Here is a 22,435-nt window from a genome sequence, read left to right on the forward strand (position 1 = left end):
ATATATCGCCAAGGCTGAATGCACCCATCCGATTTCCCTTCTTTCATCACTAGTATTTGTAAATCAAAATTCTGGTATTTTTTTGCAATTACTACTGAAAGATAACTAGGATAGCCACACCATCACCCTTTCTGTGCTGCCTGTCCCTTCTGAAGAGCCTATAGCCAATCATTGCAGCACTCCAGTCATGGAAATGACTGGAAATGTGGTCCTACCACATTTCAGGGATAGCAACCAAGTCATAGGTAGCCTGCTGCACCATGACTTAGCGCTCCTCCTGTTTGTTGCGCATGCTGTATGCATTAGTGTAGATGCACTTCAGCTGGGCCATTGCCTGCTCCCCTGGCCCTGACATTGTTCTCCCTGGCACAACTCTAACGAGCCTTATTCCCTCCCCGTCCCCCTTCCTACCTAGTTTAAAGCCCCCTCATTGAGCACTGCCAGCTCCTGTGCTAGTGTCTGTTTTCCCCTTTGAGACAGGTGGGACCCATCTGCAGTTAGCGGGCCAGGTGCCCACTAAAGTGCCCTGTGGTCAAAATAAATAAATAAATAAAGTTCTGTGTTGGCACTAGCCTCTGAGCCACCTGTTTATCAGGTGGGCTTTCCATGTCCTCTCTGTACCCCTCCCTGCTATTGTAGGGATGGAGGAAAGCATGACCTGTATTTCTGTTCCAACTACTAATTGTCCCAGTCCCTTAAAGTCCTGTTTGATAGCCTTCAAGCTTCTCTCTTCAATATCATCTCTGCCATCCTGGACTATCAAAAGAGGATAGTAGTCAGAGGGGTGAACCAGGTTGGGAAGCTGAAACAAAATACACAAAGTAAGTGCTATAATGACTTATTCGAATATCAGTTAGGTCTGATACTAGTTCCCTTCTACATGTCTAAGGTAACTTCTATATGCTAGTAAGTACAGAAGCCTTTGAGAAAGCTCTATGTTGTTTGAATGCATCTTATGGCCTATGCAATATGAAATATCTGTTGTTTTCACGTTCGCTTTAAGCCCTGTTCAGTCATTTTTGACAAGGTTGAGGGCATATCTTCAGGTGAAGTGTTAGTTTAAGATGGGAAGAAATAAACAATTTTAATAATACCATACATCTAAAAATACTTTCAAATATATTGAAATGCTTTCAGTATTACTGTTATCTGAGATTTGTATGCCTATGAAGCTGCTTCTGTAAATCTCATCCCATTTCTAAATAATCTCAGTGTAACCATAGCCCTGTACAGAGTGTCTTAATGTTATGGACAGAAAGCCAAGATTAGAGAATTTTGGTTGACGCTAAGACCAGGCATTTCACTTGGCAACAGATGTGGATCATGTTGAAAGAAAGAAAGAAAGACCAAACAAAGTGGAGAATATGGGGTGGGGGCAGAGGTGGGGAGAAAACTAGGACTCAAACTTTATTTATTTATGTATTTATGAAAGCACTTTAAAAATATGAAGCATCATGCCAGTATTTATATTAAACATATCAACCAGGTATTTAATTGTATATGCAAGCAATTCCTCTATACTTTAGGTCTAGTCATGGAGAATTTTGAAATGTTTGTAGCATTTACATTTGTTTTTGACTGAATAGGTTCCTCTAATTACAATCCAACGGCATTGAACTGATGGGCTCTGAAATGTTAAACCGTGTATGACCGCACACTGGAAAAGCTCTGAAAAGCAAAACCAGTAAGTTTCTCCAGGAAGGATAGATAATTCTGGTTTGTAATTTTTCTGTACTAACAGTGATATTTTAAGATCTATTTACTGTAGTTAGTACCCTGGATATCTAGCTTGTTAAACTAGGGTGAAACTTATCTGATTTAGCTCCAGCATTGGTACATCATTTCTTCAGACAATGTGTTGCTGTTATGCTTTGTTGTTTCTTGTATAAAGGAGAAAATGTGGATTTTAGAAAATATCTGTTGATACAAATCACAATTAATTGTGAAATATGCAACAGATGGCAAAACTTATAATCATTCTATCAGACTAATAGTATACTGTCTGCATTTTGGAATTTGCTTTTCCCAAAAGATGCTGTTGGGCTGAAGCCATATTGACAGCTGGTATGTTCCTAATGTAGTTAGCTTGATATACCTCATCTATTAAATTCTGTGCATTTTCCAAAATAACAGATGACAAGTGCAATTGACCACCTGGGAAAAAAGCATCTTCAGTAGAAAGCTTAGAGTTATTTTTTCTTTTCTTTTTTTCCTTTCTTTTCTTTTCTTTTCTTTTTTTTTTTTTTCCTCTTTCTTCAGTTGTAGAGATATGTGCTGCTTTTCTATTTTGAGTGACATTATAAACTACTAGCCTCTATTTGTCTTCCAAAAGTATGGTGTTTTTTGTACAAACATAATGATCAAAAATAATCTTGGGACAACTAACAGATGCTATAGCTATCATCCTTTTAGAAGACTACGTCATGCTTATCAGCATGCTTCTTCAAATGTGGTATTTAGGAATCACATTGCATAGAATGTAAATTGAATTATCAGTCTCAAGCAATATCACTCTAAAATGAATACAGAACGCATCCTACAGGAAGCTGTATAAGATTTAGTCATATACAAGAATCAACATTTTTCTCTGCAACAGGCAACATACATATACATATGTATACATAAATATATACATACATATGTACCACATACATATATATGACATATTTATATGTATATATACATATAACTACTGGACTTTGTGTGTGTGTGTTATGAAAGCATCATTGCATGCTATTGATCATCCTGTTTTGAAGAAAGAAGGGAATTAGAACAGCTTAAAGCTTTGAACATATGCATCGTAAAGTTAGTGTACATTGAACATGATCTAAACTTGTTCAAATTCAAAATTCTCTGAAATTATTATGGTTGTTTTCATATGTTGGTTGTCAGTTCTAAACTACCAACTCGATGATGCATTTATAAATCTTTATAGTCTTTAGTCTTTATTTTGTGATATCACATCTAGAATGTCTGCATAGTTTTTCATTAGTAAGGCTATTCCATTCCAAAGTGCAAATCTCTACTACTCAGCTTCTCAAGCTATTTACATTACATAGCCAGCACAGTTTTCTTGGAGAAGGACTTAGGAGAATATACAACACACTGTAGTGGTATTATAGATTTGAAAAAAAAAAAAATAATAATAATAATAATAATAATTTCACCAAAGCAGTGCCTAGTGAGCTGTTGTTTCTTGTATGGAATGCTGGACGTAAAAAGAAAAAAAAAAAAAGTGTGTGGGTGGATGGTATACTTCCCTTTTTAAGGACCCATGCAGAAGCAAGCTGCCAATTCTACTCATTTGTCAGGGTATCATCTGAAAATATAGCAAAGAAGAGTGCCAGGGAGATCAGCAGTAAGGCACACAGTCAGGGTCAGGACTATGAGTTACAGCTAGCTATGGGTGGGTGTGATGGTTTTACCCAGGTGAGCAGCTGAGCTTCACAACAATTGCTCTCTCACTCCCCCTCCTCAAAGGGAAAGGGACAGAAAATACAGTGAAAAGGACTCAAGGGTTGGGATAAGGACACATGAGATCACTCAACAATTATTGTGACAGGCAAAATAGGCTCAGCATAGGGAGATTAGTAACATTTATTGCCTATTACTAACAAGCTAGAGAAGTGAGAAACCACAACAAAAAATAAAAACATCCTCCCCTTATCCGCTTTCTTCTACGTCCTTCCCCCAAGCAGAGCAGGGGAACAGGAAATGGGGGCTGCTGTCAGTCCCTAACGCTTCATCTCCGCCACTCCTTCACTCTCTGCCCCTTGCTCCATGTGGGGTCCCTCACATTGGATGCCTTCCTGAACTGAGCATGCAGGGGCTTCCCACAGGCAGCAGCTCCCCAAGAACTGCTCCCACATGGGTCTGTACCACAGGGTCTATCCGTCAGGAGCAAACTGCTCCAGCATGGGCCCCCCACATGTGGGCAGCAGCTCTCCCCAGATCCCCTGATCTCCACGGGCTGCAGCTCCGGCACGAGGCTCTGGCCTGGGGCCTGCTCCTGTGGGGCTCTCCATGGGCTGCAGCCTCCTCCAGGCCACATCCACCTGCTCCACCGGGGGCTCCTCCATGGGATGCAGCGTGGAGATCTGCTGCACGGGGACAGCCTGCTCCACCAGGCGCCTCTCCGCTGGCTTAAGGTGAACTTCTGCTGTGTGCCTGGAGCACCTCCTGCCCTCCTTCTGCACTGACCTTGGGGTGCAGAAGAGAACTGAGCTGGTTCTCACTCCTCTCTCCTAGCTGCTGTCATGCAGCAGTTTTTTCCCCTTTCTTCAATCTGCCCACCCAGTACCTCTCCCAGACTCAGCTCTGGCCAGCAGCAGGTCCCTTTTGGAGCTGGCTGGGGCTGGCTCTGCTGGACTCTGCTCCCAGAGGCCACTCCTGCAGCCCCTGCTGCTACCAAACCCTTGCCGTGTAAACGCAATACAGTGGGGAAAAAATTGTCTTGGATTATGTGAGTGGTGCAGTTAGTGCTTTCTGAAGTAGGAAAAGATGCTTGCTTAACTGGGAGTTAGGCCAAGGACACTTAATGAAGGAAAGACTGTATAAGAATTCATGTACTAATCATGCAGTAGGTTGTTGATTTTCATTCTGGAGGGTCAGTCAGAGCTGGTGTTGATGAAATGGAAACAAAAGTTGTCTGTTGAATCCCATTTGAGGTTTAAAAGAAGAAATTATGCCAAGGAAGAATAAAGTCTACAAGAAAGGGTTTGGGATAGAGAAGGAGAGAAGAGGAAGATGTTCTGTTTTTCGGAACTCAGTTTCCTTGTTACTCTAGGTAGATTTTTGCCAATTCTTTCATGTTTCAAAACTTTTTTTTGATTTTCTTTTCCCCATAAAAGATAGTCAAGATAAGGATCTTTGGGAAAAATTATTTTACTCTGTATTTTAGAAAGTGAATGGAAGGGAGAAGAAGGAAGCAAGAATAGTACTGTAACAATCCAGTATCACAGAAAATAAAGGAAACAATCAGTAAACCAATCAGTAATCACATGAAATTGCAGATCTTTTACATAACTGAAGTGCCAAGAAGGCACTGTGGAGGAATCATTGTTACAATTATGACTTTAAAATGATGATATTCTGTTTTATACGATCATTGCTCTGGATCCTTTGCTTTGTTAGAACCTCTAGGTCCAATACTTAAGAGAGAAAAACTTCTTGTTTGCGTAGAGGCTGAGCACAGAGTTTGTGCAGAAGCACTGAGGCAAGTAGTCTTGCTTCAAAGAACTATGATAAAGGATTTTTGCATACCACCACCTAGAAAAAAAGCAATCACTTGCTTAGTAGAATTCTCAATAGCATGAAAGATAAGCAAAGTTGTCTTTTTCCTGTAATTGTTGTTTTTTGTTATTTTTTTCCACTCAAATGGTAAACAGAACAAAAACATTTCAAACATTTTCAAAAGAAAGTGAAAACTATGTCTTATCCTTTATAACCATGTTTTGGTGTCTAAAACCTTCATCAGAAGTAAAACAGAATGAAACTGTACTTCTTTGCTGAGAACATTTACTTCCCCAATGATAATGATTTGTGATGGAGAGAAATTGGTTACTAGAAGAGTTGCTTTTAGCTTTTCTCACTTTGATAGTCATTTCTGAAAAAGGACTATAGTTATGAAGTTGACATCTATTAAATATTTAATTTTTGTAATGAGCTAGACCATCTATGGTGAGAAAAACTGGTCTGAGGGCCTGGAGGATAAGCAATTTCCATGTAAGTGAAAAGAATTGCTTTCCCTGAATTAGGTCATCACCACTCACCTACTCAGTCTTTATCTGAACTGTTTTAGAACTGTATCTTGTACTTGAGAAATGCTGTCAAAACCAACATGATTCTGGAGGAAAAAAAAAAAAATCAAAAGATCAAAATCAATAAATAGATTTAAAAACAAACAAACAAACAACAACAATTATATCTATGCAGTCAGACTATTGTATGTTTTTTTTATTTTTTATTTTTTATTTCAGAGACTGGACCATAGCTGTGCTTTCTAACTGGTCTCTTTGTAATATTACTGTGGAATTACTGGCAAATATAGCTTGGTAATTAAACTTATAAAATATCAAAATTTTAACCATGTGTTTCTGTCCTTCTAAGAGGATGATATACACAAGTAAATACCAATAGAAATAAGAAATGCATAATATGGTTTTGAATAACTCTGCTCATTCATTATATTAAAAAAAAAAAAAAGTGACCATTCCCTTCTGTGAATATTTCTTTAACCTTTTGCTCAAGCTATGTCAACACAGACCCAGAACTCATATGACACTCTCATTATTTGATTGATATTGAACAGATATGCTCGTTTGTTTTACATTTGCCTTGACAAAGGCTGTGGCAAAACTGCCTGCCTGGTTCCTCATTGTCATGCTTTCTTCTCTCCATTCACTGCAGCATTATGCAGTACTCTTACACTAAAGCAATGGTCTGAAATATCATACTTCTCCCAAAGGATATCTTTGTTAAAGGGCAAAACTCTGTTTTACTACTTCTTATCATTATCTGAATTGACTGATACAATGAAACTTATTATGGAGAGTGGGAATGAAGTGTGGTAATTCAGGTGAAATATTTAATATATTTCTCCTTAATTTCAGTCCTTCTCTTGTATAACTTTATTATAAATTGTAAAAATATCCAATAAACACCCCAAAATAGTTTTGAAATACAATTAAATTACTGTATGTCTTTTAAACTATGACTATCATCCTCTGAACAAAGGATAATTTTATTCAAAATGTATTTTAATAACAGTTTGTTATTAAAAACAAGAAAGAAATGTACCTTTTTTATTCCTTTTTTTTTGTTGTTGTTGGTTTTGTTGTTATTCACTATGTTCTATCCTTGTAATCCTTGTAGGATACATGTCCCTACAGATTCATTTTATGCAAAATAACATTTTTTAATTGTTAGCTGAACACTTTATTTTATTTTACTTTATTTTACTTTATTTTTTCAGATCATTTTCTAGATAAGTAAAAAAAAAAAAAAAGCATAATATTGCATGAGAGTAATCAAATAATATAAAAAGTGGCCTTCTTCTCTCATTCGTATCCATTCAATACTAGAACTTATTCCAGTGAAGATAGATGTAGGTTAAAAATGATTTCACTGAACACTGCTGCAAAAATAAAAAACACCTAAATAGGAGTGAGAATGGAATCCATTCCACAGTCCCTTAGAATTAATACCCTAGTATAGCAAGAAGTGTGCAGGCATTATGGAGGCACTCAGATAATATAGTGAAGACTACCAATATGTGAACCTATTGATGATGAAAAACATTTATGCATTAGTGCTGACACCTCCCCAAGTATAAGTATTATTCAGCAGGTTTATGAGTAGAGGCTCTAATAAGTTCTTTAGTTTGTACCATCTGATTTTTCCCAGCCATCCAGCAAAATGGATCATAACTGCATTGCTATTACTGCTATTGCAATGATGTGGATACTGAAAAAGACAGAATGAGAAAGCATGTAATAGTTATACTTTTATGTCTGGCAACAGGCTCTCAGATCCTTTAATGAGGAATTTAGTATACAAACTTGGATGAATGGATGGGTAGATACATGGACTGTTATTTATCTCTGCTTGAAACATAGCTTATTGTGATGAAGATTAAAGTTAAAATGCACATACTTCACCCACTGGGTGAATTTTAGCAAAATATAAGTATTCAGCCAAGCAGAAATAAGGAAAAAAAAAAAGGCTTATTTTCCTATTTAAAATCTGTTTTTGTTTCCCTCTAGCATAATGACACCATTGCAAAGTGGGCACAATAGAAATCTGCATATATTACAAAAGAACATTTGGAATTTTTATTTAAATCCTAATGATTTTGCTTCCTTATGAACAAATAATTTGGGCCTAACGATTCACTGCATTGCTTCAGGTTTTCTGATTTTGAATTTCTGATTTCCTATAGTGTGTGCTATATTTGGGTTAGGTGTTTGTTTTTGTTTTTATTTTTTTTTTCTTTTTGTCTTTTTTTTTTTTTTTGTCATTTTTTTCCCCCATGGGAAAATTTCATGAATGCTATTTGCTGCTATTAATAGGATTGCATCAGGTTTAAAGCCATAGTATTGCAATATAGCATTGAGTGTTTACAGTACCAGTTCTAATGGAAGTAGAGAGAACAGGAATATTGCGCTTCACTCGTTAAGGCACCTCTAAGCTCTTTATAGTAGCAAGGATCTGACTGGCGATTGTAATCACAGAGCCGCTTACAGAAATATCACAATATGCTTTCCTAACTCCTGTAATCTTTACAGATTTTCCTGCTCCTGGCCATTGTCAATGACTGATTTTCAATACAGCACAGCAAGGGAGCTGCTCTGCCACAAAGCCCTAATGAACAAGCAGGTTGTCTATGTGTAATTAAGTACAATGTTCCTTGTGACACGAAGTGAGCATCCTCAACAGTCCTTACTGATTACTTTATATAGCTAATATCAGAGATAATGCTGGGTTACAATCATCCTTATTTTCCTAAGAATGGAAGCAGCTGAGGGGGAAGTACCCTCAGATACTCTTCGCTATCAAGGGAATCTTCTTCCATAAACAAATAACTGAAAGCTGTGTCCTCCAGCTTTTCTACGGATTATTATCACTCTTCTGCAAGAGGTTACCAGGCCCACAAGAGGGTCGGTAGAGTGGGACTTGGGAACCCTCTTCAACTATTTCAATTTAGTGCAAACCCACCTTCACTAGAGTGACCTACAATGTTGGTGCTGAGTCAGTCATGGGAACCTATTATCTAATAAGTGTAAGGGTATAGAATGCACACCAGGATATTTTAAGTAATGCAGAAAAATCTGCCAGTCTATAGGTCCAGGGAAGTCCTTACAGAGCTGTGTATTCAAATTTGGAACCTATGTAGAAAAAGAAGAAATTCCACATCATTTCCATTTAATATCCTTCACATATATGTCTACGTATATGGGCTTTGTACAAACAAGAGTGAAAGATTAATCTACTTACAGGATAAATAATCTAGGCTGATTAGGAAGCCAAAATATTTGGTCAGGTATCAGAATTGAGGAGATTTGCACTAAATACATTCCCATAAACAAAAAAATGTTTCTGTAGGTCTTCTAACCAACCTCAAGTTTTGTGTATGTTATCTAGATGTTATATAACCTTCCAGAGTATATTTTTCTTCCATTTATTGCAAAGCCTATGTCTCCACCAGTTTTAAGGAAATGAAATACAAATAGAATGGAAATAAATCTTCAGATAGCAAAGAAAAAAAAAAAAAGAAAAAAATGTCAATATGTTTTTGAGAGAGATATGCTTTGTTTAATATATATACACATAAACACAATTCACAAATAACAAATACACAAGTAGTGTGAAAATCAATTTGATGATATCAAATAAGTTAGACACAAATACATTAAAAAAAAAAAAAAAAAGAATATCATATCTGTGAACTGAATTTTGTATTAGTTACCAAGTTATGATGAATGCAAGTGCAGCATTTCTTAGTGATTGCAATACAGGATTTACAAAACTCTCTTCAATGGGAAGAAAGTCATACTGAATTAGAACCATATTAAAATTTTATTAACCAAATCATACACTTCAAAAAAAATTAATAATACAAGAAAAAACAAAAAAAAAACAACAACAACACAGCAAATCAAGTAGCAATTTTAAAATCTTTAAATGTCAGTATTTAGTTTCACTTTTTGTTCCTTCTTTTGAGCACTAGCTGCAGTCTAAGAATAGACTGCAAGTGCTGCTGAGGCTGGACATACTGCGTTTGGATTGTGAAGTGTCAGAAAGGAGAGTGTTTCATTTGGCATTGTGAAAATCGTAGAGGTACCAATTTACCATGCTCAGAACTGACGTAAAGAAAAAAAAAAATCTTATTTTTATTCTACCTCGCTCACTTCTCTAATCCTCTCTAATCCACTCCAAAAAGTATCAGCTAGGACCTTGCCCATGTCAAGTTTTTGAACTGTGGGTGGTTTTGCTCTAGCTTTGTTCTCAGAAGCGTGACGGCCCTGGGATCACTTTTGCAATGGGAATTTTTTTTTTTTTTCCCTCTGTTCTCATAACTCAGAGAGAATTGAAAAAGGATTTTGGATTAAAGCCATCATAAGACTTTTATCATCCAAAACTTACCTCACTGTTTCAGAAGGGTTCCCCACTCAGGTGCTGTGTAACCTGTGGGTGACTTCATGTATATACTTTTTATGACTTAAAATTACCTGCAAGGTTAAAGGCTTGCATTTTGGTGTGGCCCAAACTGACAGAACTCCAAGCAAATGATTGAATGTTGCTGCAATAACAGAGGCTGACAAAGATAATATCTAAAAAATCTGATGAATATTGAACGTAGGATTAGAAAAAAAAATACTGAAATACTAAATCCAGTTTTCTGTCAGTCAATTACCTGATTTATAAACATAACTTAAAATAAGCTGGATTTCTTGCTGCAGCTTCTTTAGACCTCACTTGCTAGTTATTTGGAGACTTCTTTTAATTTCCTGGATAAGTTTCCTCTAGGGCAATTTATACATAGTTGTCCATTTGCCAACATGAATTAACTGTTCAGTGTCCTTGTTCAGTGTCCTTGTTCAGTGTCCTTGCAAATGGTAACATCACCTCAGCATTTTATTCTCTTTAACAAAAGTTATTCCTAGACTGCATACTTGACTCAGGCCTGTACCCTGAGCTTTGCCTTTACCTTCTGTCTGAAACAGCACTTAATATGAAATCCTTACTGGTCAGAGGCACTGATTATGCTCTACTGTGTTGTAGCCTCCTCTGTGAGAAGATGGGGATCCTGTTGATACATACAGTAGCCAGAACTGTGAATAATAATAATAATATGATTGGGGCAGCTTACGGAAGTGTTGTTCTTTGGCCATCTGTTTAACCAGCTGTTAATTACCCCAACATTATGGCATTCTTGGTCTGACATGTCTCATTAAAAAGACAGTGCTGTTTATTGAAACCTATCAGGTCTGGAGGAGAAGAGGAACATTCCCATGGGCTCTTATTCTAGAAGTTTATGCTAATCTTTTCTTTCAGGTTCAGACTGCTGACCACTAGTGAAATCAGCTTTCCTACAGTAATGCAGAATTTAATGTTAATACAAGGCTGTCTGGAAGGGAATAAGCAGTGGTCTCAGCTGTGAAAAACAGCAGAGAACAACTCCTGTGTGCAAGGTGGGCTTTTGATACTCAGACTAGAGAAAAAAAAAAAATTACCGGCCTTCGTTGTGCCCATTATTTAATGGACATTCAAAGTGGTAGTGATTGCTGTTTTCAGGTGGGAGGTGAGAGGCCCTAAGTCCAGTACTATTTGTTGAGTGCTTGTTCCCTGGAGTTAGACCACCTGTCTGAAGCTAAAAAGGCTGCTGCTCTCAAGGAGTCTTGCAAGAACCATCTTCCACCACACCTGTGTACCTAACTGCATTCTCCCTTATGTTCAAAGAGTTGTCCAACAACCTTACCAAGCCAACATCAGTTCCTGAGCACATCTGCTGTGAATTTTTTGTACATTTATTCCATTCTGCAGTCATCTTTGCAAACAACTTGGTAGTTCAAAACCTGGGTATGGTATTACAGAAAATACCCATGCTGCATATAATTAAATCCTTACTTCAGCAGGAAATCTGAAAAAAAAAAAAAAATAATAATAATAATAAAAAAAAAAAAAATCTGGGAAAACCTAGTCTGAGTTCCAGCATCCTTTTTTTTTTTTTTTTTTTCCTCATGTCATAGTGACATTTTGTAGAATTTCAATGACCCATATATGCAGACTTCCATTTCTCAGCAGTTTATAAATCATGAGAACATGATGAAATTTTTCACATTTGTCCCTAAAGGAAAGACATTGGAGAAACATCTAGTTCTTGTTTTTATTCTATTTCTTTTGCTTCAGTTCTTACATAAACCAAATTCTTCCTTCCAGTTTAACCTATCAGAAATTTTTATCAAAAAACAACACACACACACACAAACAAACAAAAAGCACTGAACTGTGTGCCAAGAAAACTTAAAAGAATGCTGGAGATCATAGCTCCATGGCTATTTCTTAAGTAGCAAGTAGCTCCATACCTAGGAAATATGATTTTTCCACTACCAATAAAAAAATCACATGCTTTACCTAGCAGTGCTCTGACCTTACCTCGGTCTGAGTTGGATTTTGCTGGTTTAACCCTTATGCTGGGGCCCAGTGACTGGTAAGCAAGAAGAAACTCCTCCACCTATCCTAACTCCTCCTATCATGGGCATCCCCGCAGAGACCTCAGGATGCTAAAAACTTTCTCTATGCCTCTCCCACAGTTAAAACCATGTGATTCAGGCATAGAGGAATACTAAAAAGGTGAAAACAGCACCAAAGAAACAGAACAGATACTGGGAAATTTGTCTTGTATAGCAACTTTCGTTTTTAATATTACTAATAAGATCAAGTTTTTATTGAATAGATAATTTTAACAGTGAGTGTTAGTCCATTTGTAATGGACTAACAGTAATGTATATTGCATTTTTGCTACACTGTTAAAGCAGATTAAAATAAATTAACAGCTTCACATGTAGGCTAGATTTCCCTTTTTTGTCTGTAACAAGATTTTAATTGTAACAATTTCACTAGGCTTCTCTTTCCAGTTGAGCAGATCTCTTTCAGTATGATGTATCCATGAATACTCTTCGCTTAATTCTTTTCCTATACCCTATTTTCCTTTTTTTTTTTTTTTTTTTCCTCTACAGCTTCACATTGTTTTTCCTGTGTGTCACCATAGAAATTGCTTATCTGTAATCCAGACAGATTAGATCTGTGGCCTTCTTACATCTTAAAAAAAGAACAGTAATTCTCCTCAGAGGTCAATTACATTGACTAGGTATGATCAACATTTAAAAATATTTGTTCAACACTGAGTATGTCTGTATTTTTTGTCTGTCATTAGTCTTCTTCAACCTCTCTCAGACATCGTCAAGTCTTTACATCTCAGACACTTTCTGGATCCATTCTACTTGGCCTTCATACTTTGTTTTGTGCCTGAAGGGCAGCAAGTAGAGGAAGATGGAGAGTGGAAAGGGAATGGTAAAAAAAAAAAAAATCTTTTTCTTTTTTTTTCCTGAATTTGATGAATTTGATTGGTTATCTCATGGAAAAAAATGCTCAGTCCACATGGAACTCACCATATCCAATCAGGATAGAATCAGAATTCTTTGTATCTTTTTCTAATTCCTAAGTTAATGTTCAATATAGCTGACGGTCAACTTCCTTTTTAATACTACCATTTTTGACATTTTGAGCTCTCTCAGACAGCTTTGCATATTTGATTCACACTCCCTTTTAAAGTGAAATTTCTCTTACCATGTGCTGTTATCAAAGACATCTGCCAAGGGTGGTCTGTGGGAACTTCTTTACAAGTGGTCAGCTGGTTCTCACAATATCCAAATGGAAAATGTAGAGTCCCTGGTCAAACAGTACATGCTGTCCCTCTGACCCATTAGTTAAAAGCACTGGACTGCAGGCCACATCCAGCCTATTTTACTACTAAAGGCAGTCTGAGGTTGCTTAAACATAGACAGTATGTACATGTATGCTATTCTACAGTCACACGCCACTGCCCCTGATTCATTCAGAAGACACATTAAAGAACATGGCTTGCTGGACCAGTGATTGTGCATGCCAATTCTTACAGTACTATAGGACTGAGAGTGTAATGTCCCTTGACTGAAATGTATATTGAAAACAAAACAAAACAACAACAAAAAAAAGACATTCTTATCACACGGGCACTAATTTTCACTTTTGTTTATGGGCCCAATGCCCCCCTTATCTTTGCTATGTTGCTCTCCTTAGTAAAAACTGAGACTTTTTGATTTTCTTCAGATAGCTTAAAGGCGGACTGTCATTACTACCTAGGAACATCTTGTGTTCATAGCATCTCAGTCTCAATAGATCCCGAGCCCAGGTCTTTTATACATATTACATAAATGACAAAATAAATAAATAAATAAATACCATATGCTATGATTTTCTTTGCAAAGACTTAGTTACACCTTTGCAAAGTCTATCTTTATTTATATTTTTCGAACCTCTCAGAGTATTTTATGATTAATCTTTTTTTTTTTTTTTTTAAGTATTTCAGGTGAACATGACTTTCATAGTTATATTATTTGTTGTTCAGTACTTTTTAAGTACAATCAGTTTTCTTCTAGTTGGGTTAATGTAAGTTTATGACAAGTAGCCATCAAAGTGAAGTCCTATATTTCTGCATGCTAAAAGCAAATGGTCATCCAAAAGCCTCTGTGAATATCAGTTTTGTTTTGTTTTGTTTTTACTGAGAAAGCAACTCGAAGATGCATTGTGTCTCACCAAAGTAACATAACAAACTTTCAGCAAAGCCCACAATGGAGGCCCAAACACTTCACTTCTCTTTCATCCTTTTTTCTTCTAGCAGTGAAGCTTCTACTTCCTTTTCTAAGTTGTCCAGTACTGACAGGAAATAAGATTATTTATTGGTGGATTTAGTAAAGGTTGTAACAACAGATGCCATAGCCAGAGGACAGCAATTGCAAAGCAAAGTTTCAGACACTGAGAATGGGTTTCAGACTGCAATAGTAGGAGATGAAAAAACAAAGTTCCCTCAGGTCTAGAAGCATTTGTATGCATCAGTAATGCTAACGAAGCTAGGACTCAGAAACAAGAATAGTCTTGGGCTGATATAATTCATTTATGCTAAGGGCAAAAGCTTGAAAAAGAAAATCTGTATTATTTCTATATGTTTTGTTTTGTTTTGTTTTGTTTTCTTCTTATTTTCCTTTCCCTTTGTCCAAAGAAAGAGAAGCAAGAAAATCTGCTGTTTATGAGGCAAAAAGAAATCAGCTCAGGAGAACAAGGCACTTAGTGAAAGTACAGGGGAAATATTTCTGAAACGAAAAGTGCATGTACGTATCTGCTGCTATCCAAAAAAGAGGAAAAGGGTGTGAGGGGTAAATGTGCTATAAGGCATTAACTTTTCTATAGGTTTATGGTAGGTACTAGATCAGAAGACGTACTCCTCAACGTCACAGAATCACAGAATTTCTAGGTTGGAAGAGACCTCAAGATCATTGAGTCCAACCTCTGACCTAACGCTAACAGTCCCCACTAAACCATATCCCTAAGCTCTACGTGTAAACGTCTTTTAAAGACTTCCAGGGATGGTGACTCCACCACTTCCCTGGGCAGCCTGTTCCAATGTCTAACAACCCTTTCGGTAAAGAAGTTCTTCCTAAGATCCAACCTAAAACTCCCCTGGTGCAACTTAAGCCCATTCCCCCTCGTCCTGTCACCAGGCACGTGGGAGAACAGACCAACCCCCACCTCGCTACAGCCTCCTTTAAGGTATCTGTAAAGAGCAATAAGGTCGCCCCTGAGCCTCCTTTTCTCCAGGCTGAACATGCCCAGCTCCCTCAGCCGCTGGGACTCGTAGGACTCCTCATAAGTCGCCTCGAAGGACTTGTTCTCCAGGCCCCTCACCAGCTTCATCGCCCTTCTCTGCACCCGCTCAAGCACCTCGATGTCCTTCTTGTAGAGAGGGACCCAAAACTGAACACAGTAATCGAGGTGTGGCCTCACCAGAGCCGAGTACAGGGGGACAATCACCTCCCTAGCCCTGCTGGTCACACTCTTTCTTATGCATGCCAGGATGCTGTTGGCCTTCTTGGCCATCTGAGCAGACTGCTGGCTCATATTCAGCCGACTATCCACCATCACTCCCAGGTCCTTCTCCGCCTGGCAGCTCTCCAACCACTCATCTCCCAGCCTGTAGCTCTGCTTGGGGTTCTTGTGCCCCAGGTGCAGGACCTGGCACTTGGCCTTGTTGAACTTCATGCAGCTGACCTCAGCCCATCGATGCAGCCTATCCAGATCCTCCTGCAGAGCCTTCCTACCCTCAAGCAGATTGACACACGTGCATAGCTTGGTGTCATCTGCAAACTTACTGAGGGTGCACTCAATGCCCTCGTCCAGATCATCGATGAAGATATTAAAGAGGACCGGCCCCAGCACCGAGCCCTGGGGAAAGCCACTAGTGACTGGCCTCCAACTGGACTTGACTCCATTTACCATGACTCTTTGGGCCCGGCTATCCAGCCAGTTTCTAACCCAACAAAGCGTACGCCAGTCCAAGCCAAGAGCAGCCAGTTTCTTGAGGAGGATGCTGTGGGAAACGGTGTCAAAAGCCTTGCTGAAGTCAAGGTAGACCACATCCACAGCCTTTCCCTCATCCACCAAGTGCGTTACTTTGTCATAGAAGGAGATCAGGTTCATCAAGCAGGATCTGCCTTTCATAAAGCCATGCTGACTGGGCCTGATCGCCTGCTTGCCCTGCAAGTGCTGCATGATGACTCTCAAGAGAATCTGCTCCATGAGTTTCCCTGGCACTGAGGTCAAACTGACAGGCCTATAGTTTCCCGGGTCTGCCCTCTAGCCCTTCTTGTAGATGGGCATCACATTTGCTAGCCGCCAGTCAACTGGGACCTCCCTCGATAGCCAGGACTGCTGATAAATGATGGGTAGTGGCTTGGCCAGCTCCTCTGCCAGTTCTCTCAGTACCCTTGGGTGGATCCCATCCGGCCCCATCGACTTGTGCACATCCAAGTGCCGTAGCAGATCACCAACCAGTTCTTCATGGATAGTGAGGGCCACATTCTGCTCCCCATCCCCTTCCACCAGCTCAGGGTACTGGGTATCCAGAGAACAACCAGTATTGCCACTAAAGACTGAGGCGAAGAAGGCATTAAGCACTTCCGCCTTTTCCTCATCTCTTGTAACTAAGTTTCCCCCCGCATCCAGTAAAGGATGGAGATTCTCCTTAGTCCTCCTTTTTGTGTTGATGTATTTATAAAAACATTTTTTTTGTCTTTAACGGCAGTAGCCAGATTGAGCTCCAGATGAGCTTTGGCCTTTCTAATTTTGTCCCTGCACAGACTCGCAACATCCTTATAGTCCTCCCGAGTGGCCTACCCTCTTTTCCAAAGCTTATAAACCCTCTTTTTTCTCCTAAGATCAAGCCACAATTCTCTGTTGAGCCAGGCTGGTCTTCTTCTGCACCAGCTCGTCTTTGGGCACGTGGGGACAGACTGTTCCTGTGCCATTACGATTTCCCTCTTGAAGAGCGCCCAGCCTTCCTGGACCCCTCTGCCCTTCAGAACCGCCTCCCAAGGGACTCTACCAACCAGTGTCCTGAGCAGCTCAAAGTCAGCCCTCCAGAAGTCCAATACAGCGGTTTTACTGGTCCCCTTCCTGGTCTCGCCAAGAATAGAGAACTCCACCATTTCGTGGTCACCCTGCCCAAGACAGCTCCCGACAATCACATCTTCCACCAGTCCTTCTCTGTTTCTGAAGAGAAGGTCTAGCGGGGTGCCACTCCTGGTAGGTTAACTAACCAGCTGTGTCAGGAAGCTATCTTCCACACTCTACAGAAACCTCTTAGACTGCTTTCTCTGGGCTGTGTTGTGCTTCCAGGATATGTCAGGGAAGTTGAAGTCCCCCACGAGTACAAGCGCTGAAGATTTCGCAACTTCTGTCAGTTGCCTGTAGAACTCCTCATCCGTCTCCTCATCCTGGTTCGACAGTCTATAACAGACCCCGACCAGGACACTAGCCTTGTTGTCCCTGCCGATCCTAACCCAGAGGGACTCAACCTTGTCACTCCCAGCCTCAAGTTCTACAACCTCGAAAGACTCTCTAATATAGAGAGCCACACCACCACCCCTTCTGTGCTGCCTGTCCCTTCTGAAGAGCTTATAGCCAGGCATTGCAGCACTCCAGTCATGAGACTGGTCCCACCACGTCTCCGTGATGGCAACCAAGTCACAGCCTGCCTGCTGCATGATGGCTTCCAGCTCCTCCTGTTTGTTACCCATGCTGCGTGCATTGGTGTAGATGCACTTCAGCTGGGCCATTATCTTATCCCCCGGCCTTGCTATTGTTCCCCCTGGCACAGCCCCAACAATCCTAGCCTCAGCCCCATCCCCCTTCTTACCTAGTTTAAAGCCCTCTCAATGAGCCCTGCCAGCTCCTGGCCCAGGATCCTTTTTCCCCTAATAGATAGGGACCCGTCTGTGGCCATCAGGCCGGGTGCCGAGTAAAGTGCCCCATGGTTGAAAAACCCAAGATTTCTGCATTGGCACCAGCCCCTGAGCCACGTGTTTAACAGGTGGGCTTTCCGTGTCCTCTCTGAACCCGTCCCTGCCACCATAGGGATGGACGAAAACACCACCTGCACTCCCGCTCCATCCACTAACCGTCCCAGCCCCCTAAAGTCTCGTTTGATAGCCTTCAGGCTTCTCTCTTCAGTGTCATCACTACCTGCCTGGACTATCAAAAGAGGATAAAGTCCTTTCTCTATGAAGTGCTGGGAGTCCAATGTGTTTGTCCCACAGCATCCACTGGAGCAGCACCCACTGAAGGGTTCTGGCAAGCAACTAGCTTCCTCCTGTCTCTCCCGTTACTCACTGTGAGCTCACTGAGTGGCTGCAGAAGGGTGAAGGCCAAAAGCAGAATGAGACAGAGATGGTCCCCTCAACGAGGCTGCAGGAATGGATTGGGCCGGCATGGATCCATTTTAGTCCGTTACTTTAAATGCTGGGGTCAAGAGAGAAAATTCCTCATACAACTCCAAAACTGAATACAGTTGAAAAGGTGGTGGAAGATAAAAGATGAACAGCAAAAGTCTGCAGCAAGGTGAAACAGTAGTAAAAGATGGCAGCAGACACCTCTTTGAGGTCTTTATTTCACCTGGATCATTGATGTTTTGTGACATCTCTTCTGTCCCCCATAACACATCTCCTAGGTCCTTATATAGAATCCTTGTCTTACAATACTGAAATGATTGTAACTATGAACACTTAAAAAGAACGGAACAAAAAATGCATGTGTAGCACAATTGGCATCACAATGCACAGCTTATATGGATATTTAGAATGAATATCTTACTTCTAGCCCCACATCAAACAAAACAGTAAGTAGGAATCATAATAGCATCATTTATTTCCTGTCACTTTTACCTACTTAATCACATCTAATATAACTAACTGTCATTTTTATTTCAGAAGTACTTTGTTAAGACTTCTTTAAAAAGTCTCATATGTATCAAAGTGGCAGTAAGTTTGAGTTCATTTCAAAAGCAGAGTTGGGTTTTCTGGATCTCTCTGATCTCTTTCTTGGGCTCAGAGTGGTTTCAATAGCAAGAAAGCAGCAAATGATTACTATGTCACATAATCCATTTGTCGTAGAAATAGTGTCTCTGCAGGACTTCCTAGAGTGCATTAGAGGTGGAACTCAAAATGAACTTTTCAATTGAAAATACTTCCACATTAGACAACAAGTCATCATTCAAAACTGTGACTAACTTTCATTTTTTTAAATTGCAACACTTCTAACTACCTTAAAATTCTTCAACACTTCTCCACTGGATATTTCTCATTTTAAGCATTAATAATAAATAATGTCTGAATATAAGCTGGAGGTCCTGAATATTTTCTTATCCCTTTGCATTGAAAGTAGAAAATTAGATGCTACATATTCTTATTTAAAATGGTGCTGGGGCTGTGAGCGCTGTTCATGTTAAGGTAAACAAGTTTCATAAGGGAAAAAGATTTTGTGGTGTTTTGCAAATTATGAGATTGGTTTGGAAATGCATTACAGCAGAACTCCTTTACTTTCTACACTTACTAATTAGGCCTCCTTCTACCTTTCCTAAATAAATGCATGTTTTACACACCAGTCACACCATTGCTTTACAATCTTTACCTATTTGTAGTTTATATTCCTTCAGATAAGGAATATATGGAGTCTATATTGAATCTTACCTTAAAAATCATAAGCAACAAAGTACGCAGCTTGTAAAATATTTGGGACACTTGAGACCCTTCTGGTTCCGATCAGTCTCTCATACCCAAGGACTCAATAAATTTTGGCTCTACCTGAGCCCAAAGAAGATAAAGGGAGAAGGTAAACATTGTTCATTGCCTTCCCACTCTTTAATTTTAATATTAGCATTTTTTAAAACATCACAGCTTTGCACGAGATTTCCTTCTATCTCCCCTCATAATATTAGGCTTTCTTTTCAGTAATGATTCCAGCACATAGATCTTTCTGCTAATCTATTGAGTTCATTTGAAATCCTAAACTGATGTCAACCTTTTAGTCACCAGTTCTCTTTTCATTCTCTTCCTTTTCAATAATTTTATGCTGTTATTCCCAACTTCTGCCTCTGTTGAACAACATTTTTATCTTTTTATCCAAGATACTTTTAGTTTTCTCATGTACAACTGTACCACACATTGGAATTAGATGTTTGAGAACAAGTTCATAGAAATTAACACTAGACATACTTTCAGAAAATAGTATTTGTTATGACTAGCATATGGAAACAAAGTAGAAAATAGTTGTATCTCTTTTCCGTAAATGTGCAATTGAGAAACCTACTTTTTTTATTTATTTTATTTTTTTTTTGTTCATTGTTTTTGAAAGAAATAACTTGTACTAACCACATACAGTACATTCTTTGTTTGGTGAAAGGCATATGTGTACAGGAATGTAGTGCAAATAGCAACAGAATGAATTAGCAACTCATAAATGTGTTTCATTCACAATGTCTCTATATGATGCCAAGAGGGAGAATTTTGAAGCAGAAGTAATACCAAAGCAGGTTAAAAGTTAGAGTTTGCTATCGCTATGACACAGACCAAAATATAAGCAGTGAATAATTATTATTCTACATTATCTCTATTATGCAAACTGCTTAAACAAACAAACAAACAAAAAATCAGAAATAAACCAAAGCAATGTTAGGTGGAATAGCTGCCTGACATAATCTAAGACTTCAACATGAACTTTTTAATTTAGTGCCCCTTGAAGTCAATGGGAAAAAGGTATGTTGACTGCAATGCAAAATATTCTGATCTCTGTCAGTCTGCTGATATCTCAACTAAAGATGAGCGTATGAGCGCACAAGAAGTAATAGGTGTCAGGTACACCCCACTGGTACCTCTTTTCCTGACAGATATATCTGTCAAAGTTTATACATGATTCAAAATATTTTATTTCCACTTTCATCCATCTCTTTGCCTTTTCATTTCAATAGTGACATGACTCCACCTACTCCTATTCTTTGCATCTTTACACATGAATAAAGTCTTGTTCTCCTTTCATTCCCAGAAATTCAAAGTAGGATTCCCTGCTAAGGCTAGCCCCCACACACTACCAAGCCTGGAAACAAGAGAGAAAACCTGGAGAGAGAAAGACTTTCCCGGGGCTGAAGAGGACTGGATTAGAGGTTATTCAGGTAAATTAGACACACACAAATCTATGGGCTCCCAGTGATGGAGCAGCTCACCCTTGAGCTTCTTCCATCTTTTCCTTCCTTCCTTCCTTCCTTCCTTCCTTCCTTCCTTCCTTCCTTCCTTCCTTCCTTCCTTCCTTCCTTCCTTTTTACTTTTTTTTTTTTTTTTTTTTTCCTTTGTTGTTCATAGAATCACAGAATACTTTGGAATGGAAGGGACCTTAAAGATCATCTACTTCCAATGCCACGGAATCATTTAATGCCCCTGCCATGGGCAGGGACACCTCCCACTAAATCAGGTTGCTCAAAGCCCCATCCAACTTGGCCTTGAACACTTCCAGGGTTATCAAGGTGTTTTTTTTTTTTTTCTCCCTTCTACAAATGCGCTTGTATTATATTATGCAAGTTACAAACTGAAGCTATTTTTATCTATTATTTATCTTTTCCTTTCTGTGTTACATTACTCCATTTTATGCCTTTAATTTTAAAACTTTTTTTTTTTTTTTTTTCCAGCAAACATAAAAGAAAACATTTCACACTTCATTGCATTGAACAATAGTTGATGGCATTCTGATTTACTCTTACATTTGAATAAGCTTAATTGTATTCTATTTTATTTAAGCAAGCTGCAGTATTAAGGAAACTCATTAAGGTTGTACTTGGTTCTTTGTCAGGGAAGGCTCAGCCATATTTCTCCAACTACATTAATCACTTTGACAGAAATACTAAAGATGTACTTCAGAGGGTGTCATTGTCTTTGTGGGAAATGGGTCACAGAAACTAAAATATGTGGGGAAGTTATTCTTTGGTTATCTTTTATTTGCAGTAGTACTGGCTCTTATAAGAGAATGTAGTGCTTGAGAACTGTCAGCATGGCACCTCCTACAGACTGCACTCTTCTCTTTATGAATATAGGTAGGTGCCTACTCAAAGTAGGTACTCACAGATTCATAGCCTATGATGCTCATCATGCTCAGAAATATATGTCAGATCTGTATGTCTTAAAATGGGAAAACTTTGCAAATGATATGGAATAGGTATTTTATTCCAAAATGCAATTGTTAAAACTTAAAATAGAACATGTTTTTTGGTCCGTGTAGTGGGTTTACGTGGCAAGGT

General features: G+C 39.0%; 1 long non-coding RNA gene across 1 annotated transcript; it reads left to right on the forward strand.

Moving 5' to 3' along the window:
• The first annotated feature begins 601 nt into the window (after positions 1-601).
• Positions 602-21,932, forward strand: LOC311435087. Its single transcript, XR_014691923.1, has 4 exons — positions 602-821; positions 1,587-1,684; positions 21,193-21,319; positions 21,830-21,932. It is a non-coding gene; the product is annotated as an uncharacterized lncRNA (long non-coding RNA).
• Positions 21,933-22,435: the final 503 nt, after the last annotated feature.

Source organism: Aythya ferina (genome assembly GCF_964211825.1).
Source record: "Aythya ferina genome assembly, chromosome: 3".
Lineage (NCBI taxonomy): Eukaryota > Metazoa > Chordata > Aves > Anseriformes > Anatidae > Aythya > Aythya ferina.